The 27,078-nt window shown below is 38.3% G+C and overlaps 1 protein-coding gene across 1 annotated transcript in view; it reads right to left on the bottom strand.

Annotated features, from left to right (window-relative positions):
• The window catches only part of CSTPP1 (centriolar satellite-associated tubulin polyglutamylase complex regulator 1), a 77,852-nt gene that overhangs the window by 13,997 nt on the left and 36,777 nt on the right, over positions 1-27,078 (bottom strand). The window lies entirely within an intron of this gene.

The following is a 27,078-nucleotide window of genomic DNA, read 5'->3' as shown; positions in this document are numbered from 1 at the left end:
AACCAAATCAAGTTATTAATGTTTTAGAGAGCAGCTTTGTGAAAGAATGGTCAAGAAGGAACTCTGTGGCTCAGCAGAAAGAATCTAAAAGAGGTGACTCTTAGGGAAGCTTATAGGATCCCAAGGGAATGGAAACATCCTGATGTCAAAAAGCCCTACATGATTGTATGTTCACAGTCCAAAAGGCTGTGGACTGGAGTTAAGAAGAGGACTAGCTGAACAGCAGCAATTTTGCAGTATGTCTATATACAGAAGAATGCAAAGTATGGAAGAAAGAGCCAGCGGTGGAAGTAGAGCCAAGCAGTAGTCAGGGAGGGGATCTCAAGGGCACTGGCAGTGGGACTGAGGTACAGAGCGTAAGTTCTTCCGCCACAAACTCATTAGTCTTCATTAGGCTCTTATCCAAATAATTAACCTTGTTTCAGATGACAGCCACAACTCAGAATCACAGAATCAGCAAGGTCCAACAATTAACCAACACTGCCAAGTCCACCATTGAACCATATCCCTAAGCATCACATCGGCAAGTCTTTTGAACACTTCCAAGGATGGTGATTCCATCACTTCCCTGGTGGGGAATGGGGGTGGGGGGAGGCATTCCAATGCTTGACCACACTTTCAGGGAAGAAATATTTCCTAATATCCAATCTAAACTTTCCCTGGTGCAACTAACCAAAAGGTTAGGCATTTTCTCTAACCTTGTGACTTGGAAGGAGAGACTGACGCCCATATCTCTACAACCTCTTTTCAGGTAAATGTAGAGAACAGTAAGGTTTCCCCTGAGCCTCCTTTTCTCCAGGCTGAACAACACCAGCTCCCTCAGCTATTTCTCCTAAGTCTTGTGCTCCAGACCCTTCATCAGCTCCATTGCCCGTCTCTGGACACAATCCAGCACCTCAATGTCTTTCTTGCAGTGAGGGGCCCAAACTGGATGCAAGGTTCAAAGTGTGGCCTCACCACTGCTGAGTACAGGGGGACAATCACTGCCATGGTCCTGCTAGTCACACTATTGCTGATACAGGCCAGGAAGCCATTGGCCCTCTTGGCTACCTGGGCTGCTGTTCAGTAAGACCTCAACAAGAGATGGGCAGAGAGGAACCAGTGGAAATTTTAAACAGGCAAGTATAGCATCCTGCATCTGGACAAGAACAACCCCATGCACCAGCAAAGGCTGAGGGCTGACCTGCTGGAAAGCAACTCTGTGGAGAAGGACCTGGGGATCCTGATGGATAACAAACTGTCCCTGAGCCAGCAGTGCCCTTGTGGCCAAGAAGGCCAATGGTGTCCTGGGGTGTGTTAGGAAGAGCATTGCCAGTAAGTCCAGGAAGGTGATCCTGCCCCTCTACTCAGCCCTGGTGAAGCTAATGAGGAGCACTGTGTCCAGTTCTGAGATGCTCAGGACAAGAGAGACATGGAGCTCCTGGACCAGGTCCAGTGGAGGGTGACAAAGGTTATTAAGGGTCTGCAGAATCTCTCTTACAAGCACAGGCTGAGTGACTTGGGCCTGCTCAACTTGAGAAGAGACAACTGAGAGGGAACCTCATCAACATCTATCAGTATCTGAAGGGAGGGTGTTAAGAGGATGGAGCCAGGCTCTTTTTGATGGTGCCAAGCAGTAGGACAAGAAGCAATAGGCGGAAACAGATGCACAGGAAATTTCCACATGGATACGACGAAGAATTTCTTTCCTGTGGGAGTGACCATGCACTAGGTTGTCCAACAAGGTTGTGGAGTTTCTCTCACTGGAGATACTCAAGAACCATCTGTATGCAACACTGTGTAATGTGCTCTAGGATGAACTTGCTCAAGCAGGAAGGTTGGACCAAATGACCCACTGTGGTCAGTGACCCATTCTGTGATTCTGTGATGTTCCATAGACCCAGCACAGGAAGCAGGTTACATGAAAACAGAGAACTTGGGCATGTAAAAGCTCTTGTTGACCTCTTACTTGTCAAGGATTTCTAAATCTAGCTGTGAATAATGCTGGGCAATAAATTTCTGATCTTTGCTAAAAAGTCTAGATGTTGGTCTGAAGGAATCATACCAATTGGAAACTTTATGCAATACTCAATTTTCATTTTTTATTTGCTAAAATGAAAATTCATATTTGTGCATCCTTACACCTCGCTTGTTAATATTTTTTCTTTCATTTGTCAACAGATCATTATAATAACATTTCTTCATAATGTAGTATCTTACTGAATTTACTTAACAGATAACTACATTTATCTAAAGTTAAATCTGTTTACCTTACCCTCTACTTCTTTCCCTACTTAGCCTAGTTATATCTGTTCCTCTGCTTTGATCCCCTTTAATTTTCCACAGTGTGGTGTCCAGCAGTATACAAAGCATTCTTCATGCATTCAGGCTCTAGCAGGATAATCTGCTTGCTTTAATCAGCTAAGGCCCTTTTAAATAATTTTGGGTTTTAGTCTCTTTTCTCCCTGAAGGTGAAGGAGTCTGAGGTTGTTTTTTTTTTTCTTTGAAGGACGAGGTTTTCAAAGAAAGTTGCACTTTTTTCTCAGTCCGTCTGACTGATAGACAAAAGCAGCTTGAGAAGTTAACTAGGCCCTAAGAGAGCATTAGTTTTGAGACATAAATAGAGCTCTCATTTGGCAGAAATAACATATTTCAAAAACTTATAATAATTCATGCTGTCTTTTTCTTCTCTCTCTTCTTACCAAATCACAGCATCATCCTTACTCCTCTACCATAAAACAACAAAACAATATAGAATAAAAGTCAAAGCCTGCTCAGAAGGAATTTGGGAAAGGGTGGTGGAGATCCTCTCCAAACCAGCTCATTAGAGAATTAAATTTGTTGTCAGTAAAAGTGGAATTAATTACAGTTTCAATCTTTGGGCAAATGGTCCATTTATACTAGAAACTGCCCATAAAGCTGAAGTGGTGCAGAGAAGTTCCTGCTCTAAAGAAACACTTCGTTTCTAATGCCTGGGGAAATGGTACCAAATTATTCAGTGAAGTACACAGGCAGACTTTTTTAGGCTGTAACACAACTCAGCCTGTAGACACCTCAGGCGCCTGACCAACAAATCATACCATTTTTTCAGACTATAGTTGGGTACCTTTTATACAGGAAGTGGGATCACCACAGACCTTAGGAGGTGTCTTCAGTTTGCTGTGATCACTGTTTTCCTATCCCCTACAGCAAGGTCAGTGAAGACCATGCAGAAAATTACATTTGCCCATGCACCATGTTGTCTGCCAAGAGCTGCTGGGAATAAACAAGGGCAGTTTTGGTGCATGACCACGTTGCTCCTTCCTGTCCCCAGGCCACAGCTGAGTAAATAGAGCTCAATGTTGCATGATGAAGAAAGAAAGAAAAGAAGGAAGGTACCAGTCAGAATGAGTGAAAACTAGAATCCACAACTGCCACTTTAGTTGCTACCACAAATTACTGCGTCTCAAGTTCCAGTAACAAATGAAGCAAATCATGGAGTGTTTAAATCTGACCCCACAGCACAGGGCAGTGAGATACACACATTCTACCATGCCCTTGCAGTGGAACAAACTTGCTCATAACCATATGCTTAAGGATGGAAATTGCAGTCTCCATGTTAATCATGTTCATTTACAGCTGAACTAACACTTCATTCATCTACTAAAAAAGAGCTAATAACAAATTCCTAAGTAATTTTAAAAGAACAGCTCACTAAGAAGGAGCCTAACAGGAAGTACTTTGACCATTCTGCATAATTTCTGCTCTACTAGACCTCAAATTCTTGCCTAGCTTGTACTGCTACTGAGACCATGCCACTAGCAAAATCCTAACCTTTTCCTACAGATTGGCTTGTCCCGTGAATAGTTTATTGTCTTTTAGTGCCTGAGGCAGACTGTTTCTCATGTTTCAGAGATATAGAGGAGAAAGAATTTCGTCCATGTCGTACAGTCTAAGGAGGTACCATTTTCTGGATAAAAATGGCCTACCTTGAGAAACATGGAGGCAGCTGCTTTGTACTTCCCTGGCTTTTAAAGCACATATTAAAGCAGCTTCTGGTTTGTATGTGGCTAACAGATGGCACACAACCTGGAGTGATGCAAACTCCAGGAATACTAAATTATGTGTTAATGCCGCTGTCAGTGTTGTGCATGAAGTGTAGACACACCTGAATTATCTTAAAACCAGTTATCTTCCATACTGACAGCAGCCTACAGCTCAGTGAAGGCTGTAAAATCTACCCAGGAAGCCAATAAATATTTAGGACTTAGCCTGAATTGCAGTCATTGCTGCTGTATCTAGGCTGCTTTCAACATAAGAAGTAGCTATCTAGAATGTTGTCACAACATTTTGACAGCTATAAAAATGCCCAAAGCAGTAGGAGAATATTTACTGCAGCTGGTGTATGAAATCTGCTCCAAAAAGTCACATTATTAGCTTCCCAGAAACAACAAGAATTGCCTTGATGAATATTCATTAAACATTAAAGTTCCCTATTCCCTATATTTTTTCAGGTACAACCAGTATCCAAGCAGACTGGAGCCCTAAGCAATGCAGCTGTCCCCTCTGAATTATGGTAGGACACACAATTTCCACAGGTTGTTTTTCTACTACAGTCATGAAGTCATTCAAGAGTCATAAAGGCATAGAGCTGTAAATCAGTCTCCTGCAAATATAACACAGAACAACTTAATTTCTTTTTTTTTTAAGAGTTGGAAGAGTCTTTGCTGGCCTTTAGTTTTTTAGTGCTTCTGGTGTAAGTACCACATATTTAGTATCCTCTCTATATCCATGAAGGATTGCAACTTTGTAGAAAACAACAAAAAAACCAAAAGCCCCCCAAAATAAAAATCCATGTGTTCTCATGCTGTCTCCAGGAACTGCAATTTTACCAAAAAGTGAACATAAACATGAGCATTGATAATACTGCAACTTCACAAGTATCATCTGGATAGCAGGCTAAACCCTGCACATGCCTTGTTCCCAGGATACCTATGGCCTAATTTCCTCCATATATCTAGTGCTAATAACAATCAAAAAGTCAAGAATTCTAGTGGAATTATCCATGGATAGGACTGAGCATATTCATGTAAGACATGTACAGTAGGATTCATTTTGCTCTTGAAATGTAAAGCTTCTACAACCATTAAATCTTAGTTCAAAGAGTGTAGGAAAATCAGAAGAAAACTGAGAGACACCCACTTGTTACTTCTAAGCAATGGGAAAATGCTCTAAAAGCCAAAGATTGATACCAGGTTAGATAAAAAACAACTTATTTTTTTAAAGGGGGATTTTCTAGTGAATAGTTTAAAGAGGATAATGGTAAAATCTGTATCACGGATCAACATAAGAACCTGTTCTTTACATGGAGTCTTGGGCATAAGTAGCTTTTAATACTGTGGCTTCGTACCAAGGTCTGGCTCAATCTCATTATATACTAGCATATATGATTTCAATATTTTATACATTTTATAAATTACTAGCATGTACTTTCTTATTCTAACAACTGGATGCATTAATTCTGTCTTCCTGATGATGAAGTTCAACATGCACCTAAGCCAACTTAAACTTATACTCTTGCTGAAAGGGACAGGCTCACTCTTCTTCCTCCTTTCTCATCACTTGCTGGTGGCCACATGGCTCTGAACCACCCCTTGTACCAGCTCTGCCACTCAGCAGGCCTCTTGCTGAGAAAAATTTAACTTTTTCCCTGGGCTAGTGAATTGCACTGGCTCTCAGAAATATGTGATGAAAGCTCATGCAAAGCAAGCTGTGGAAGAGCACAGCCAGCTGCAAGGAAGAGGGAAGGAGGTGGATAAAGACAGCAGATTCACCCCTCCTCAGCAGAGAAAAACTGTTATATAGGCTTAAGTAGTTCCCTGCTTCAGACATTTTAATCCTTAAAGTCCAAGATGTATGCAAGGCAATGTCCTAAGATTAGCGATCCTCTAATGAAAAGCAGATTCAGCTTTACCTGCTGTACTTGCACCCTGCCTGCTGTAATGGCTTGTCAACACTCTGGTATCAGACACATTTAAGACAGAACATTTGGTATCCTTACTATCCAAGCAGGCAGATGAATTCAGGTTACTCACAGACCTATGCTTTCCACTGATTCTGTTTAGGTCCTCCCAAATGGGATCCTCAGGAAAGGACCCCAGAAGCCTTTGTGTCTGACAAGACAGCAAAAGCAGATAGGGTAACTGAAGAATGCACAGAATAACTACAATTTGGCTCAGATAGAAAGGTACCTTCAGCAATTGGCTGCACCCTGGATTGCCTCTTCTAACCTGTGAGAATTCGAGCAAAATCCTGCCAGACACAAGGGAAGGGAGCTGCTACAGGTGAGCAGTCTTCACAAACAAGATGTTTTGCACTCTACAAAAGGTGCATGACTGCAAACAGCAGACTTAGGTGACTCCTGTTGACAACAGGTAAAAAGAGCCAGTTTACGATGTGAAAAAACAAAAAGTGAAAGAGATATAGTGAGATTTGCCTGGAAGAGCCTATACCTGACTCAGGACAAATACAGTGGAGGGCTAAGCAGACTGATACAAAGAACGAAGTAATTTGTTCTTGAGGTAGCCCAGACAGTTCATATGAACTAAGAAATGGGTCCATTATGGGCAAAGTTTGTAGCACACTACTTTGAGCAAGCTAAAGGTTTTTAAGAGTTAAATCTTCTAGATGGTGTGATTGTTTTCCTGCACTTTGATCTTGAGCCCTTTTATCAATAAACCACTTGCCAGATTAACAAAAACAGAAAATGAATTTATACAGAACTGCTCCAATTCTATCCCCAGAATCCAGATTCTTTCTGTTTATACAAATGTTAATCATCCTCTAGTCTTTTTCAAATGCCCCATAATTACCCTTTAGTATGAAGTGTTTCATGTGGCAGCATTACTTCAGCTTTGAGTGAATGCTACTCAGGGCACCATGAGCTGTGCCAAAGGTACAGTCCAAGGCTATCATTTGGCGTGCTTATGTGGTTAACATGGTACATCCACAAACTGAAAAATTTAAATTTTCATTAGAAATATAGAGACATTAGAAACATTTCAGCTCTCATGGTTGTAGAGCAAACATTCCAATACTTAAAGAGTTTAACTGATACAGTGTGATATTCCTGAATCCACAGAAAATCTGAAACATGATTGAAGTTTGATCTTTTCCCTTTAGGAACCTAAACAGTGTGCCTAATGCAACACTAAAGACAATGTTAACTCTTTAATTTCTTGTTCTAAGTCTAGAGTGGGACTTTGAATGTAGTTTTGGCTTAAAGAATTCAGAGTTCCTAAAGTGCAAGAACAGCAAACAATAAGAAAGGAGAAGCAGCCACAACTTCTGGCAGTATTTCCAGAAGCAGAAAAAGAAGATACAAGATGACAAACAAAAGCGTCTGGTTTAAATTTTCCAGTACATAGTTGAATACAGGAACCAGATGGTGACTTAAATGGACACCCTATTTTATCCATGCAATGTTCTTTAACATTTACAAAGATAAATCCATGCATATTCCAAAGCACATATAATCCTAAAGATATGCTCAGCTCATTGAGTATGATCTCTAAGGGCATTTAGCTGTCTCAAAGGACACAGGCCTAGTTTTGTGGACTACAGTATGAGAATGTATGAATACTCAACATGTTTCAGAGGCACAGCAAACCCAGACCAAAACAATGCAAGACAGATAAATGCCTTTTAAGACAGATAAACTAGAAAACTAGAAATAAGGTTCTATTTCAGAGTGAAAGTAATTTATAACTGAAATGCCATAATATTTGACATTTTTTGTATGTGTCCACTATGAAAATATTTTTTCCTTTCACTATATGTTACTAAAGATATAACTAGCAGATCTCCCCAGCTATAGGTGATTTAGCCTGCTTTTATCTTGTTCAACAGATGACTTTTCTCCACTTTGAGAAGTTTTCAGTCACTCGTGTAGGAAATAATCGATCCAATGCCAGAGCTAATTGGTCTTGTAAACAATAAGGAGAAAACACTCCTGTTGAAGTTCTGGCCATCTGGGGGGCAGACTGCTCAACCACTTGAAACAGGACCCACAGCACTCTTAATAGTGAAGTACAGGAATGCCGGCAACACTTCACTGAAGGGGACCATCAACATTTCCCCAAGCTCTCAAACAGCAGCAGTAATCTTTAGACAAGATGTGGATCAGCCTCCACTCAAGAAAACAAGTTGTCATTAAGCTTAAGATCTTCAAAACAACTGAAGAATTCATGGCTACACATCACGAGATGGGCAGAGTAAATGGGCAGGTGGTATGCAGCTGTATTTCACTCAATGCAGGACCTTACATCCTCCCTTGGATATGTACTAGGACTAGTGACAATATGGCCAGTCTTCAATTAGTGTTTGGTATTTCCTTTCTGATTTGGGAGCCCTGAGAAACACAGTTAGCTGGCAGACAGCTCATCTGTGTCATGCACATAGGGTCAGGGAGCAGAAGAAAGCTATGACATTGACCTAAAAGAAAGAGGAGGTAGAGGATAAGGAAAATACACAATGAACTGTGGAAATGCTGAAGATTGCTGTAACAATGTAAGATCAAAGATTCCAGTTTCTTTCTATACAACTTTTCCAAGAAACATCAGTGAAAAGTTCCAATGAACCAGTTCTGGTAGAATCAGGTATTTTCAAATATGTGGCATGAGGTGCAACAGTCAACAATTTTCTCAGAACAATGAATAAAACAGGAATGTTTTGGACTTTCCTCTTTTAGTGACTTCTTTGGAAGAAGCATTCAAAGAACGGTGCAGCTGCTACAAGCCCTCAATGGAAGAGAGACAATTTCAGCATTAATTTGTATCATGACTAGGGATAGTCTTGTGTGTCTTCCTGACCCTGCTCCACATCAACTCTTAACTAATCTACTGCAAGATTTTGAACAGTTAACTGCACCTTCACCAAGAGCTGTTATCACAGCAGGCACTCTGCTGATACTGCTTCTCTGAAATACATCCATCACGAGCCCAGCCGTGAAGGAGACAAGTTCAGGCATGCAAAGAACGGAGAATTCCATGTGCCACCAAGAGTGACACCAGTATGCAATTATACAAAGCAGTCAAGGCACTCTATTTGAAACTCAAGAAGCTGGTTGTGATCCACAAAGCATTGAAGGATCTAGAACATCTTTCTCTGTGCATTTGTGTTCACCTGGAACCATCTATCTGACATAAACATGCATCTTCCAAGAACTGAAAGCCACCAGCAAGCCTGACCATTCTTTGACTTTACTGCACGGTATATTTACTAGAGGTTTACACACAGGCTATGCAGTATAATCCCAAGTACCCAGACTATGGGCTAGTTTTCTCCAATTTTCTTTCAGAAATTATAGTGCCTAAAACAACAGTCTGAAAGGAAAGGACATTGTTTTTAGGAGCCTCCAAGTCAACAGTTAAAGTCTCTATTCATAAAATTAAGTATGGTATGTGGACCTATGCTTGGCAGTATTGCTCAGTCATAAAAAATGCTCTTTTATGAGTGTGAAAACTGAGAAAGAAAATGAACCTCAAACAAAGCAAATCTATAAGACAACTGGCTGGAGAAAGGTAATCTGGTTAATGACGAGACTGAAGAAGTCATCATTAGTTATTTAGAAGGAAATGCAGTGGAGCATGTAAGCTTCACAGAGAATGCTTGGAGCCCATTACAATATCAATGAGCTAGATTAATGATTGTAAATGACCACCACTACAGAACTGGTCTGAATACAGAACAGAATGAATGCACTATGAGAAACCTGAAACAAGGCATCCAACTGCCCCTTTTAAGGGTATGCTTTTGGCTAATGCTTTGTAATGTCCCTTGATTTTAACTCTTACAATACTCTAGTGAGCTATGTGTCCAAAATAATGTGGTTTTTTTAAGATTGAAAAGAGAGAGAAAGAATGTTAGTTTGCTCTGTATTTCACATGCAGAAATACATATTTAATAAAAATTTAACATAGATATTAATTTCTAAAAAATGAAACAAATTATTTCCTTTTTTTTTTTTTTTAATGTTTCTTTAAGGAAGTTCTGAACTTTTCCATTAATTCTGAAAGTTTTTTATGGACATAATGCATCTTTGTCAAAGTTTAACTTGAATGCCACCTATGTTACAGCTAAATAAACTTCCTTGGACCATGCACCATGAACCACAAGTTAAGACTATTTTGCTGGAAGAAAGTTCAGGTCCTAAATATTCAAACATTATGCACTAACACTGATGCTATGCATATATTATGGTAATCAGAGAAGTGCAAGAAACTAGACAAAAGAGCAAGTTGTTTCAGAAAGAGAAAAGGACACTTTCTTGTTGTTGCACAGTGCTTTCTAGAGGGGAATAAAAGGCCATCTACTGGAAGACACGTGTAGAGAGGAATACATACCATAATTCTGGCTTGTTAAAACTGAAAACAGAATTCAGTTGTGCAACCTTTTTCAGCCTTATAACAAGACCAGGCTCTTCAAGATCTTTGTAAGTATCTTTATAGCAGGAGCAATAAAAAGGAATATCACTTAACTGATTAGATGTGGGATGATAACTTAGCATAGTGAGCAAATGATTTTTACTAGATATGATATGCAAATGATTTTTCCTAAAGGAAGCAAGATCATCTTCTGTAGAATCATGGATGGATTGCTGCTGTGATGCAGGCTACTGAGAAGACAACAAAAAAAAAGTGGAACAAAACACTATCTCTAAAAGATGTAGGACTGTCCTTAGTTGGAACAGTTAAAAACCTACAGTTACTGCTGACTAACCCATTAATAGCAACAGTCAGTGAGGTGGGCCATCCACAGTGAGTAACACTGTTCTAACCTTTACTAGCAGCTGGGGCCTCAGCTACATTGCTCTAACACAACTGTACTCTTTGTGGTTTCACTTACATTTTTTCATCTGCCATGCAACAATATCCGGACTGTTCACTAAAAAATCATCATGGAAATGCAAGTATGGTAAACCCTCAGAGGAGGAGCGAGATGAAAGCTGCTCTTTAAGCATCTCCAGCCATTGAAGACTTAGAACACACATGTTCCTTTTATTTCCTGCAATATCTGCCCTTTTTTTCCCATTCAATGTTAAGACTTATGGAGCAAGTCTGAAAATCAGATGGCGCAAATTGTACAGCAATATAGCTGCAAGAATCACTTAAATATAATGTATTTCAGCATGTGTTCTCGACTCAAAGGAAATAGGCTGCATCTTTCAAAGCAAAGCTTGAAAGCTGAGGTCCTATTTGCTCCCTGCAATTAGAAGTATTTCTTAATACTGCCCTGATGGGAAAAAAATGCTTCCTGGTTTTTCTGGCAAAAGAACTCTCTCAATTCACTGCATCATATGTAGCTGTATTTTAGTAGTACTTTATGTGAAGTGGATGGTAAAAAAGGGGATTCTATATGAATGCATTAATTTGTTCTCCTCTCACTTTCATGCCATGTTTAAAGGTAGCATCTATCCTTTCAGTTGCCTTTCACATGAGTTATCTTCTGTCTGGATCTGTTTCAGGCTTTACTGTGCCAAGTCCCAGCCTACATGCAGTACTAAGGCCTCCAAAACTAGTAGTGCTAGCTCTTAAGAGATTCAAGATTAAATGAAATTATTAACACATACGGGATCCAAAAGGAAAGCAAAAAATATCCCATCTCTAAGAATCCTCAGAGACGTTCAGCAAGAGATAGTTCCTCAGTTATCAAAAAAATAAAAAGTGACTCTTTGAACTGGAGAACATGGGGCCATGTGCCAAAACAAGACTTAACTGATCCTGGAATTGGAGAGAAGAGGGCCTTTAGGATTCTTGCTTGTAGGCATCAAACAATGATGAAGTTCAAGGTTTCTAAATTATCTCCACTAAATGGGATATGTTTGGAAAGTCATTTTGCATGACGTGTATCAAAGGAAAAAACAAATCTTCTCACTATTTACTTTTGTGCTTTCCTTTTAGAAGGATATTTTCTGGGGTTTGGTAAAGAGCAAACAAATGAGTGCTACAAAGGGAAATAGACTGAGAGCCTTTATGTGTACATCTCATTTTCACTTGCAGCTTTGTATACACAGCTGTGACCAGAACAGACTTTTGCTCAATGAGGGACACACAGTTCTGCAGCCACTGCCACAGCAAAAGGAAGATGATAATTTCTTGCTTTGCAGTTAAGGTTTGAAATAATAAATCAGTGAATTATTTGGAAATTTAATTAGCTTTTCTTTGAGTCCCTTTTCTTTTTGAACTGTTGTCTGTATCACTCTGAAGTCTTTCCATGAACACAGTGTGGATCTGAAAGCTTTCAGAGCTAGACAGACTAGATTCTAATTTCAATGTCTGAGTGAAAATGTTAACTATTCTAGATGTTAAAAGGAAACACTGAAAATACTTTCTATTGTACCTATTAGAAAACAAAAAGAAAACCACTCAGCTGCTAGAAATGTCTTGTACAGCAGGAATATGTGGAGATGTAGGAGCAAATTTGTGGATGCAGTAATGTGCCTTCAGATGCAAAATAGAAATAGGGACAGAAGAGTTATGACTAGATAATGTAAGTATAAAATATTCCTCTTCTTTTCAGTATTTTAGTATTTCTAAGAGTGAATACTACTGGTCACCAACACAACATTAATGATAATGATATATCACCAAATAGCCATATCTGATTCCAAAATGTCCAAAAGCAATAAGGGGGGGAAAAATTGAATTAAGGAATAAATTTAAGCAGGCAAAATAGTATCTAGAATGTTAATGCAGAAAGATAAAAAGTATTTATAATTTTCTCAGAAAAGTGACAATGTTTGGCTCAGTGACTGTCATATTTTTGTCACAGATGAAACACATAGCTGCACACAGAATATTTGGGATCCAGTCACATTTTCTCCCCTGCCTAGAAACAAAGGAGAAGAACATAGTTGTATAATTTTTCATGTTTAATCATTTTATAATAGGTTAATAGTTGATATGTAACATTATAAATAGGGAATCTGTAATTATTTTACAAACTTGCCTATCACGGCCTACAAGCATTGATGGGAATAGAAAACATGGCATGAATGAACAACGTAGAGAACTAAAAAGTTATAAAAAGACCAAAACTGTTAGTATCCCCAGTATCTATAGCAGTTACAAGACACTAGTACATTCACATGTTTTAGGTAGAAAAGCCACAGCACTTTCCTAGAGCTTGAAAACAAACAAACAAACCCCTAAAAAACAAAGTACTGGCACTCTCAACTCCCAAGAAAGGTAGAAATCCCTTGGAGAAAGACAATGGTTACGTGACAGGAAAAACCCAGTGATCTGTGATACAATTATAAACTAACATAGCAAAGTGAAATAAGAAAATGGCGGTAGAAATTCTACATGATCCTCAGGTGGAAGATGACAGTGTACCTTATAAACAAGCCCACATGTTCACTTTCAACACTTTTCTCTAGGGAGACTTAGAGAACCTAGCCCTCATATCTCAGAGAGAATGTACATTTCAGTCACACCAACTAGAGGATTCTAATTTAGGAAAAGGGACTGTAGAATCAGGAACATAGCAGACAATAAGAAAAATCATAATTACTTCATCCTGCATCAGGTCTGACACTGAAGAAGAATTCCTGGTATTACACAACGAAAGGTCAGAGGTTCAGCCAGTCTGAACTCTGTTGTGACGGAGTTCTGTGACACTGCTTATTTCTCACTGTGCACCCAGCCATACTGGTGTGTTGCACACAGTAGAAGTTTTGCCATTTCGTAAGACGATTAATGTAGTGCTTTCTTACTCTGAACATTAGCTAGAGCTGAAGTAGAATAATAAGGCAAAGAAACTTGTTTCCTCCTATTTACCCCAGACATGAACAATCGCTTCCTCAACTCTTAAACTATGTCCCCCAGACTTTTGACTTCGAAAGCAGAAGGCCTTGGGTCAGGAGAGATTCTGCTGTCACAGAATGAAAAAGGAATTAGAGTACCTAATGTATTCAGAGACTCAGAGATACACTATTGCCAGTTCAGTATAGAACATCCACAGGACAGAGTCATGTATTTAATTCAGCTACCTAACACTAGTTAGGTCCTTCCATTATGGGTCTGGACTAAAAATGCTGAAAATTTTCTTCATTAATTTGGCTGGGTAGACTATTGCTGCCAGCCTAAATCAAGCATTGTTGCTAACTGAATGGATGACAAACAAATGAAGAGATCAATAATTTTAAATCAATTAAGAGATTTAAAAGTACAGCAAAGCAGATAGTCACTAGTGTTCTGAAAAAACCTCTGTTTATTAAACTGGTTAGTATTTAAATTTTTAAAATTTAAGGACATACATGTTTCTATTTCTAGGGTTTCCTTGTCTGTTCCAAGACAGATCATCCTGTGAAATTGGAGCCCAACATTAGCTGTACAGAAGGAAGGTCTTTAAGTGATAGTACATGATACCACATTTAACAGTGTTCCTGTGCCAATCTGCATAATGAGTGGGGGATGAAAAGCAATAGTTTTTCTTCATGTACAGCTCAGTGAGGACAGTTCCAAGCCTGCCACACAAAACTGCTTTAATAATGCAATCCAGTGCCTTTGATTTGAGGAACACGCAAAAGAATAAACAACCCATTAATCTAAATTTTCTCGTTTGCCTGAAAGTACAAAGCAGCAATGAACAAACCTCTTGGCTACATTAAGTGTACTGAAATGCAAAACTGCTTCTTTTCTCACCCTACAGTTACTCAGGAAAAAGAAGGATAGAGAAGAGGGAAAAGAGAATAGGCAAGGAAATCAGAAATGGTTTTAATATAAACTGCTCAGTTAAAATACAGAACACAACAAATTCTGGAGGAGGGCTTTCAAGTACTGCCACACGAAGGCACTTTAATACAAGTGGATATGCTCAGAAGATGAGTGCTAGAGATAGCACTACTTAGTAAAGAGAAAGAATCCTCAGGCTAACCAGCTCTGAATTGAGCTGGTACTGTCAAGACTAAGGAACCACTGGTAATAGTCTGAACAATGTTTTCAGTGGTTTTGTTTGTTTTGGGAAGCTTCAATACAAAATACAGGTGAGTACCTTGATTAATGTTAGTCTCCTGACTGTCTGCAGTGGTGTGTTTTGCTCTGTTATTCTAATGTACTTGCAGTCAGCAGAGGTGCTTTCATTATCCATCCACTAATTTTAACATCTGAAACAGAATTATTCTAGAAATATTGTCAGTCTGACTCAGTCCAAGTCTGCTGTGCTCAAACACTATGAGTGTGGTTGGAGGATATGTTTAGGCATTTGGCTAAGCAGTTTTGGCAAACATTCTTGGTTCCCCTAGAGCCTTTTTCACAGTTTGAGAAAGGTAGAAATATATTAAAGCTGCTTGTCAAAGCAACTACATTACATCTATGGTCTGAGTAAAACATGTATAGTTTTGTTCAAACTCTTTTCTGTATGTATAGCAGATTATAACGTACATCAAAGAGTTAAGAAAAAGAATAAAGCTACTTCATTGGCTGTAGTACCAGGGGGCTTTTGGAAGAAATAGAAAAAATATTCTGACAACTTTGGGATGAACAGAAGAACAATAAACTGAAAAAATGCCAGGACCTATTCTATAGAGGATTTAATATCTGTGTATCTGTCAGTTAAGCATCCATAATACTTTTTATATGGAAAGTCCAGGAAAACACTAGAAATACCTGCAACCAGGATGTTTTCAGTGAAATGTTATGTGAGCCAATAAACAAGTCATCTTTGTGCTCTGGCTCCCACTCTTTCACATGCAGTTAAAGCCAGACAAGACAAATTCAACAAGCTGCTGATAGCTTATGCTACAATTGTAAACAAGAGATTTGAAGTTATATAAAAATTGTTTTCTGAGGAAGAGAAGTTCGATGGTGTTAAGAGCAGGTCTGACCTACCAATTAGGCCCTTTATAACACCATCAGACAAAAGCTGTAATATAAACACAGATTTTATACAGGGTCTTCTACTGCAAAGGGAAGTTTTAATCTCCCTTACATTTCATTCCCATCCTCTCCATTATTCCAGCACAGCTGCCTATACAGCTTCATTACAAACAAGACAAATACTAATGAAACTGAAAAGAAATTTCTTTTTTAAAGGTTATTTTTTGTTTGGATCAGCTGCCTTCACCACACAGCTAACTGCACCCCCACAAAGAAAGGGAAGAAAATCAGTAGAGAGGAAGGGAAGAACTACTCCTTCTCTCACCAGTGCCAACCTAACAGTCCTTATCTGGCCACAGGCTCAGCTGTCTTCCTTGGGCAGAAGCAGTTTCCTTGCAAGCCACCTGGCAGCACAGCTGGTCACAGGATTCCCAGGCAAACTCTTTTCTTCACCGTCTGAAAGCAATGCATCACCTTCCTCACAAATATCCTTGCCTCCAAAGCACACAGGAGAGAGTGACAGACAATGCTTTATAAATTACAGTAACTGCAATTAGAAAACATGACTGAAATCCATAATATTCCTGTTAAAAAAAAAAGAAGCCAATGCCAGTGCAAAAGCAGGAAATTAATCTCCTGGAGTGTAAGCTTAACTATCTCCTGCATCACACAATTCTAAATCATTAAGGAAATAGCTTATGGTTATTAAAGCTAGAGCATTAAAGGGATAAATCATTCTGAATTTATCTACTGAAAAATCTCTTACAAGAGTAAAATTTTGAACTAAAGTTAGTGAATAAGTGTGAGGTGCCTCCAATTATATCCTCCAGTAGCCACCGTGTGAAGAAATTTAAGGTCATTTAATTAAGGACAAATGAATTTTTAACCAGTCACTTTAGCACTCAGCAGTGGTGTATGAGCCTCTATTTTGTAGCATCAGAGACTGCATTTCATTAAACAACACTGGAACATCCCTTGCTCTGGGCAAAAAAGTCATTAGTGCACCCAGTTCCACCCCCTCATATGCGTTTATGTATTTGACTTGGAAAGGTGCATCTTCTTCAAAAGTGCCATGTTTGCCTTAAGGTATTCCAGACAAGTCAGTTTCTTTACTAGTAATGGGAGTACGTACCCTTTTGAAGTTTTGGAGTTTGTTGGTTTGGTGGATTTTTTTTCAAGAGTTACTTATGACTATCAGGTGGTTGAAAGTGTGATAATTAATTTTGAAATTACCAGATTAGATTTCTCTGCAGAGAGTGGGTTATTAATAGCTAAAGAGTTCAAAATTCTGAAAATCCACCCACAGTTGAACTGACATGCCAACATAAGGGCTATTTTGCCTCTGCTGTCAGCTTCTATTATTTAGAAGTCTTATTATTCAGCTTTTTAAATGGAAAACATCATTACAGTAAACCACTCTAACTTGAGTAAACTGAAAAACCTGATTTTGGATCTTCACTGTTTAAAACTATCTGTCTTTCCACTCAATATAATAAAATAAGGATGAACAGAGATAAATCCATTTATTAGAAAATAACCCTTTTTGAAACTTTATGGCATTGCCTAAGCACTGAATTTTTCATCTTATGTTACAAATTCCTGTATCTGAAACTGAAATTTTTCCCTGTTTACTCCTTTAGGTGTTTTGGAAGTCATTCAAAGAATAGAACAAGGCTTTGTCCAAGCTGTTACCTGATTTTATGCACAAGTTATAAAATGAACGAAAAGGAAGGAATTCCTGCTAAGGAATTTGTTCAGCACATGGAATACATGGTAGTATGTGGAGTAAGAAGGCTGTTAGTATTCATTAATTATTTCAGTGCTCTAAATCCTTGTTTATCTCAGAAAAACTCAAGGAAAAGCCCTTTAAAGACATGACAGTAATATAAAATTGTAAATGTCAAAAAAATGCTAAAATCAGGAATGTGCAGAAAACTACCTCATGTCTGTATAAATTATATCAACCCTTCCTCCATTATGCAAATACTATTTTGAAGCATTATGCTATTACAGATTTTCTCCTAGTTTCTTCATAATATTTATCATTCTTGCATACTTCATACCAATTTCATTATCACAGTGCTGCCAAACATCTTTATTGACACATTTTTGTATTACTCTTTACTTGGATGAAATATCACACATTTCCTTGTGAGGAGAAGAGGAGGGGCAGCCACTGATCTCTTCTCTGTGTGAGCAGAGACAGGATCCATGAGAATGGCCCAAAGTTTTGTCAGGGAAGGTTTAAGCTGGATATTAGGAAAAGGTTCTTCACCCAGAAGGTGGCTGGGCAGTGGAACAGGCTCCCAGGGCAGTGGCCACAGCACCAGCCTGACAGAGTTCTAGAGGTGTTTGGACACATGGTGTGACTCTTGTGGCTGGTTCTGTGCAGGGCCAGGATTTAGACTCTATGACCCTTATGGGTCCCTTCCAACTCAGCATATTCTGTGATATATTCCCTTCCAAAAAGGTGCACAACCTACCCAAGAGGAAATTCAGATAGTGGGAGAGATTAAGTTCCCTGCCAAAAATTGACAATACTTTAACTACCTTTCTGATATATTTCAAGTGGAAGATTCAAGTAAAATTAATCTAATATTAGCATAAATATCTTTCATAGATTCCTAAGCAGTATAAAAATAAATAAAACAATGTAAAAAATAAAAGCATCTGACAGCAGTGAATAATACTGAGGAGCTAGGAATTTGCAGAGAAACAGAGTGAAGCTGGTAAAAAAAAAGAGGGGGAAAAAGAGAAAGATAATGATATGCCTATCAGGAGAAAACTGTAGTAATAATAGTCCTCTTGACATTTTGCTACATGGGGGAAAAAAAAAAGTAGCATTCAGAAAAAGCATGTGCTGTATTTAATCTGATACATATAATCCTTCTTTTTCTGCAGAATCCTAAACATTTTCCATTCCAACGATAATTTGCGAGGATATCAGTAGTGGAGTGGTACTTAACATATTAAAAAATTAAAAGCAGATGTTCATAATTTCTGTGAGAATTTTCAAGAGGGTTGGCTGACAAGCTCTCAGCACTACTGAGAAGTGATTTTCAAAGCCTGAAGCACCTGGGAAATTTTACACAACTAGAAAAAAGCTGAAGTCACTTCAGCACTTAAACATTCTAAGACTGGGGCTTACTCTGAGTGAAGGGCCTACCCAACACGAGCACACAGGATACTGATGAGAGCAAAGATGGGGTCAAAATACCACTTAAAGTATTGCCACCAGTTGAGATAAGCTGGGCATCTGTATCATGGTCACCCTGATAGCACTTCCAAACAAAATATTCAAATAGGAAATATTGCATTTTATCACTAAATAACTGAGAGCTATGAAACATGAAGAAAGGCTTCTTGGTGAATTAAGCAATCTTTTCAAAGGGAACACAAGTCTAGGTGTAAAACAGCATCAAAAATCAGTTAGGTTTTCTGAGATATTACCCTTCATACAAACAATGCTGTGATTAAAAATTTTGAATTACTCAAAGCAACAGCTAATTACATTAACTGTTGCATCTCAAAATAAGGATGAGGAATCACTACTTAGGAGATGTACTTCTCTTGGGATCCCCAAGAATATCTCCTCAGTTCTACATTTTAAAGCAATTTTTCAATTAATGGCCTAGAAGAGAAAAATAATTAAATGTAACATTTGTGAGCCATAGACAAACTGAGGAAACAAAAAATTTAAAAGGAATGAGTAGTACCATGGAGAGACCTTGTGGGCATAGTCAGCTTATATATAGCTTAGAGCCTCATACATGAAACACTGTATCCAGAAACAAAGAATGCAGAGGGCTCCACCTCTATAAATAGTTTCTACAAAGACAGGTGAAAATGGTGGTCACCAGAAATGCTCAGAAAAATGCAATTAGGAGAATAATATGGTCCTGAGATGAGTAAACACAGCTATCAAGTAAAGAGGCTCAGTTACCAGCACTTGACCAATCTGGAATGATGGTTGAACTGAAAAGGAGTCAGAAGCACTGCAGGAATGATCATGTGCTTACAAAACATGCCTCACAGAGGAAGGCTCAAGATGATAATTTACTAGCTTGTCAAAATCAAGAATATGGAATTTAACATATTATTGAAACACTTAAAACACCATAATTTTCATAAAGTGAAAAAAATACATCAGGTGAAGATAATCACACTATTAAAGACTGCCACACGTTGAGATTGCAGTAGTGTGCTCAGGAATCTGATTTTACAGGCACCCAAAGAGATGTTTCAGTACAAAATCAAGTAAGTCTTAGTAAATTCTGACCTCCAACAAAAAAAAACAAGTTACCAATAAACAACCTTCCTCCCCTGTTAGGACAATTTCTTTCTCACCTGGCCCTGCTATCTTCACAAGCACTGTCCTCTCAGCAGCAGCAGAGTGGCGTGTATACAAGGGCCACCCTACTGCATGACTGCAGAACATCTACACGTGGCTCAGCCTTCCTGAGGAAGGTGTCCGAGAGCAGAGCAGGCAGTTTGCACAAGCTCTCCTTCCCATGAAAACCCAGTACTTCATGGGGACCGGGCTGCAGGCCAGCCTAATTGCTCTGGCAGCACCGGCAGCTGACTGCTTCCTCTTGCTATTTTTCCCAGGGGCCCTTCGGCCCCTTCAGGCTCACATGACTTAATCAAACCTGAATGCCCTTCTGGAAGATATGCAAATTATTTTTCAGTCAGACAAAAGTGTTTTGGCTCAATACTGGTGTTACTAAGTGAAGTTTAATGATGTGCTATACAGGTCAAACTTCATGGCTTAATGGCACTTTCTGGCTATAAACGCAACAAGTGTATTACTCTCTAAAGGAGGTTTTAAAGCAAAATATTAATATATCCAGTACATTACTTGATTAGACTAGGCTAAATATCAATACAAAGCAATATAACCTGTATTTTAAGGTCAGGTTTGTCAATGCTGGGATTTTTGCACTTAGGAACTGTTGGCAGTTTGAGTTCTGCCATGGGTGCAGAGTACCACACTCTGCATTCCACCTCTTTGTGACCTTGTACTGGCACATTTCAATGTACTGTGCTGGGAGAAAACTAACTCAAGTAGCAGAAGTACTGAATTGTTTGCTGCCAGTTTAGCATGCTGAGACAGATCAGCACAAGATGGAACAAGTGCTGGAGCTGCCATGAGAAGGATGCAAGAAGGCAGTACCCCACTAGCCAGCAATTAGATCAGGTTATGCCGACATGGTACTGCAGATTTAATTAAGGCATTAGTAAAGTCTAAGATGCATTCAATTCAAAGATGACAACAACTTTAGTTTTGAATTTATCTTAGGCATATGACCAGAATAGGTAACTTTTTCTGTCTAGCTCTTACCTCAAGAAACGGAATCACTAGGGTATCTTAAATGCTGAACTTTTTCCCAGTACAAAATAGAATAAAGCAACTATAAATGTTTCATAGCCACATGAAGCATGGTGGTTTGGTTTTAAAGCCATTTTAAAAAATTACTGTGAAGAACAAAAATTAAATTGCTTCCAAGGTAATGAAAGTACAATTTCTAAAAGAACAGGTTTCGACTTGCAAGTATTCCTGGGCAACCCATTTGCACTGTGGGGTGGAACATACAGTCATGTGTATTGCCTGTATTTATATTAAAGACAGAGTGTGGGATCATAACATGCATTACTGGCAACAACACTTAACTGAATATTGGACAACTCTACAGGACACACATATATACTTTCTTGGTTCTCTTTCACCTGGAAAGATCAACTGAAAGAAAACAAGGACACTACAGGTAATGCTAAGATAAGGACAGTGTCAATTGTTCTTGTTGCAATAAGGTTTCTGGGAAAAAGTGCCAAGCATTTAAACGGCTGCAGGAATAATTTCTTTCTAAACAATAATGGTATCTCTACCTTATCCAGTCAGATGCATGTCGTTGTATACATTACTAGAATTAATACTAAACAGAAATTAAAATAATTTGTTGTTTATTTACATTCACCCTTTTCAAATGCTAATGAGTGACACCAGGTCTTCAGAAGGAGAAATTGCTTTTCTTGCTAATCCATCTTTGGTAGACTCTGCCCTCAAAATAGAAGGTATCAGGGAGGGACTGAAACAAATGAGAGGGAATGCACAGGAGGATAGTATGATATGAGAAGAATGCTTGCAATTTTATGTGAAGAAAACCCAGCTGCCAGTTTTTCAGACGTTTGAACTCGCACACAGATACTCTGCTGTTTCATCAACAAAAAGTGTACACTTTGATACTCAGTGGTCAGGGAACAGGTGCTCCTCGGTGCCCTAACCTGCTTATGCACTTCTAATCAAAAATGGCTGCATTAACAATTAATGCAATACATCATGCTTCATCCCACTCCCTAAACATCTCCATTACAACACCTTCGCTTCCATGCTAGACAAAGCCTATACAGACAATGTAGTTACAGGGCAGCTTCTTCACCTGTGACTCAGGTAAAACACGGTGGAATTGGGACTTTTCAACAAGCAAAAATATAAAATACTTTGGAACTTTGAAACTCCTTCAAAACCAGTGAAAGAATTTGCCTTTTCTTTTTTTGTCTTGCAAGCTCCTGTCATGGTGCTTGTGGCCCTTTCCAAATCACTTGTCACTACTTGGAAGCAAGGGGATTGCATGCAGTAGTATTATCAGAATTTGTCTATTCAGTGAATCTAAAGCCTGCAACAATGTGCATGCAGAAAGCAACTGAACTATCACAATGTTTTAGTGGTCCCTAGATAGCTTCTGGCTCTCAGGCATAGAAGTCACATACTAAAACTGTAGAAGATAACCAAGGGATATTTAGTAGAGGTACCATCTAGACCAGGCTAAAACTGCAGAATACAGTATCCCTTCAGGTTCTCACCTGTACCTTAACGTAACTGGAAAAAAATTATATAGTTACACATGCAGAAATGGGAGAACAAATTCTGCAACAATTTTCAAATATATTATCTCTAGTGGAAGTTGTAGTGTTCACCTAAAGATGAAACTGAATTCTGTGAAGTCACCCAATTGATTCCCATATCATCCCACTGAGATAATCCAATGCAAAGATTTCAGAGAAATCTGATTATGAAAGTGATCTGAGTTAAAAATAAGCTTTAAAAAATGCAGCACAAGTAATGAAATTATAGAAGAACACTGTACTGAGTATATCTGGAGAATTCCCCAGTTAGCAAAGGGAAAATACATTCTTGTGCAGAAAAATTAGCAGCCGACATGCTGCTCTACCTGCATTCAAGTCCCAAGAAGTTCTGTACTGCACTTCCAATTACAGCAGATGGGAGTCAGTATCAGAGGCTTAATTGAAGATATGTTCTGTGAGATGTTTTCATTAACAATTCTTTCTCAGTGTGGTCACTTTTGCTTATTTGGTTTTGTTTCTCCTCGAAATCATCAAAGAAGACAAATAAAATGCTATTTTTTCTTTAAGGCTCAAGGATAATAATATCTGCCAAATCTGCATTTACCTTGAAATCATTGTAAATTCAAAGTGATCTGAACAAGGCTCCTGAAGAACAGAAAACTCACTTCTGGATAGCTCAATAACTGAAAACTGAAGTATTTTGAAGAAAACTCTCTTGGTATTTTATTTAAATTATCTCTTCTGCAGGGGTACAATCTATTTAATTCTTTATTAATATTTTCTGTATTTATTTATTTTTGCCTGTATTTCCTTAAAAAGCTACTATAGTCTGAAAACAAGATTTTAGAATAATTTCTGGCTATAACTTGAACAATCACATTCCTAGGTCATGAGGAATATGTTTGATGACACAGTTAACTCCTTATAGATTCAGGCTCCTCTACAATAACCACCACACTCCAGTTTCAAAATCAACACTGTTGTGTAACTTTAGGAGTTATGTAAATTCCTTTTGCTATGGTAACTGTAAAAGATCTAAAAGACAAATAAATAATTTTTTAAGGTGAGTTAACTTAGTAGCAAGCAAATATCCATCATTTTGGGGCTGCTTAAGATATTGGATTAACTTAACATTTAAGCTCCTTCTAAAAATACCTTAGAGTCACTGTTTAGAACTGACATAACAGTGAGGTCTCTGCCCTGCAGAGTAGTCATAAGTGAGTGAAAAGCAGAATTGTTCTCATGTATCTCCGTTATATAAAAAACGCTTACAAAAAGAAAAGGTAATTAAAACAGATTTGCTTGTATAATGACACTTTCCTAATTTGAATTTTTATTTTTTTATATGTTCAGTTTGTAGCAATTAGAAATATACAAATATCCACAAATTAAGTATTGGATGTATCTGACCAACAGTTAATGTTTTATTAAACATTTACCAAATACTCAAACACAAAGAGAGTAAGCAAAGGCAAAGAAGGAAATGTTAACAATTGGGCAAAGAAGAATGGTACACCTTGCACTCTTCTGAAGCTGTTCCAGGTCTGAAAGATTTGAAGATGATTCTGTACATTGTGTATGACAATCCTGTGCAACCAAACCACAACAAACAGAGCCACCACTTTCATATTTACTCTCTGCAAGTTTGGTTAGTTTTCACATGAATAGATATAACTCTTGAAATCCAGTTCTATCTATCATAAAGCCTTTCCTCCCTTCCTCCAGAATTGATTTTAATATAATCCTAAGAACTGTTAAAAGGCACAAAAATTCCCATAGGAAAAAACTTTGAGTCTGAACTGGGGGAGGGGGGAGGAAAGAAGAGAAGAAAGACTGATATTAAAGGCTTTTTTATGTTAAAGATTTTACATTCCAAATGTTTACAATGTTTTACTCACTCTTTTTCCTGTATTCAAAAAAGAGTTAAATTATTACAATGGACAAAAGCTGCAAGTTTACATGCATCTGTCTAAAGTTAGCTGTTTATCACTAACAAGAAAGTGAAAGTTCATTAAGGCCTTGATTCCATCAAATATGCTGTATACAGATAGTTAAATACTCTGAGTTTGACCAATCCAGCCAACACTTGTATGTCCAAAGATTATCTAATTCAATCCAACAGGTGTAACTCGAGGTTATAAATAGAAAAATGAAGGTACAGTGAGATTAAGGGATTTGCCAAAGATATGGATTAAGAGGATTAGGATTCAGGAGTTGCCAGTTTGAATTTCCTTGTTTATCCCATATTTGCTCCAGCAATCTAAATACAAGGACAGCAGAGAACAGAGGAAAATACTGACATCTTCTACTTGGCATCAAGAAAAAAATGTTAAAACACCTATTCAGTATCAGCTGTCTGACTAGGAATTGCCTTTATGTACACCCAAAGCATGGCTATTATCAGAAATAGTATTCTGAGTACCCAAGAACTAATTTAATTTATTTTAAATCAGCGTAAGACCTTGCAAAACAAAGCTCCGGGCTCTGTGTGTATAGGGATGTTCCAGATACATTCTTCCAACAGAGAAAGACAAAAGAAATAACAAACAAAGCTTTCAGTAGCTGTATTATGTTTTTTAAAACTGCTTCTCTTAGTAACCCTGTTTATTTGCTGCATCTGTGTATTGGATTAGTGTGGCAAGCTTTTGGTCATGGGTGAAGATGCAAGGACAGTTTGTGTGAGAAGTTTTAATAAGCTTCACCCCCAGGTGCGACAGAGCCAATGCCAGCCTGAACCAAGATCAACACATCACTGGCCAAGGCTGAGCTGGTCAGTGACCATGGTAGTGCATCTGGGATAACATATTTAAGCAGGGATAAAAAACCCCATGTGGCTGGAGAGAGAAGCGAGGCTGTGTGAGAGAAGTAACTCTCACTCAAAGGTCAGTGCACAAGGAGGTGCTCCAGACCCCCAAGCAGATACCCCTGTAGCTCTGGTAGGGCAAGGAGATACAAAAAATCAAGAGTGAGGTTGAGCCTAGGAAGAAAGGAGGGCTTGCTGGAAGGCGTTTTTAAATTCTGGTTTTCTCTTTATCCTACTCTTGATTTAATTGGTAATAAATTCAATTAATTTCCATAAATCATGTCAGTTTTGCCAGTGACAGTAACTGGTAAGTGATCTCTCCCCATCCTCATCTTGACCTGCAAGCCTTTAGTTGTATTTTTCTCTTCATTCTCCAGCTAAGGAGGGGAAGTGAGAAAGCAGTCTGGTGCCTTGGCATCCAGTTAGGGTCAACCCAACACAATCTGCTAAAGCTAGAAATGTTTACTTACCAAGAAACAGATAAAGAAATTTTACTAGAATTTTCTTTTTAATATTAGTTCTTCAAGATATCTTAGCTGGGGTTCAAAGGAAATATTTAAAGAGATTACAAGTTTGATTTCATTGACCATTGATTTGTTTCTTAACTCCTCTAGTCTAGTAAGATTTAATACAGCATTCACTTCCCTTTGCTTTGTTTAGGGGATGCTTTAGACACAAAAGCTAAGGAAGATTTATAAGGGATAAAAAGCATTATGAAATAAAAACTTTTCTAAAATGTATTCATGAACTTTACTCATGATTCTTTATTCAAGAATAGTGAGCGCCAGAATAAATTAACACAGCATCATTAGAAAGACACATTTTGTTAAGGGTTTAATGTACTGATCCAGAAAACAGAAAATGTTTGAAATGCAGAGTGAAATGTAAATTTTATGTTGTCTCTCCTCAACCTCTGAACTTAGAGCCTCAATGTAAAGGCTGCTCTACCTAAACTCCTAGTGTAAAAAACAGGAGAAGGATAATGACCAGAAGGCCATCAGAACTATTCAAAATGCCCATGGATCAGACACTCTCTGCTGACTACCAAAAAAGTGCATTAGATTTCGAGTTTGGGCATCAAACTGGTATACTCACAGGACAAGACATGATGGATACAACCTGCAACAAGGGACAAGCTCCAGCAGGTATTCTTTAATTTTGGCTTTAGCTACACCACGCACATACTCAACTTTTCCATGGAGTAGCCTCTTCAAAGCAAATGCCAAAATCCCACTTTGCTGGGTTTGAGACCCAGAGTTCAGCTTTTAAGCCTGCTTTTCCAGATAAATAGCAAGACAGGACATAGGCAGATCAGGTTCTAAGCTTTGTTCTTTTACTCTTTAAATGAAAGAACTCAGAAGATGGCCCTTCACAGAACAGATATATTTAAGAAATCTTTCACTAGACTTTGTATGCAACTTGACTAGTAGACTGGACCTAAGGGGAAAGAACTGTCTTCTATTTTATAAGGTGGTTGGTCCCTTGAAAAATAACATGCTTGAACAAGACTCTACTAGCTAGTACTTTGAAGCTAAGCAAAAACAACAAAAGACTGCAACCTCTGTATAAAAGGGA

The sequence above is a fragment of the Lonchura striata genome, chromosome 6 (genome assembly GCF_046129695.1).
Source record: "Lonchura striata isolate bLonStr1 chromosome 6, bLonStr1.mat, whole genome shotgun sequence".
Taxonomy (NCBI): Eukaryota; Metazoa; Chordata; class Aves; order Passeriformes; family Estrildidae; genus Lonchura; species Lonchura striata.
The sequence above is the reverse complement of the archived record's forward strand: the minus strand, read 5'-3'. Positions and strand labels throughout refer to the sequence as shown.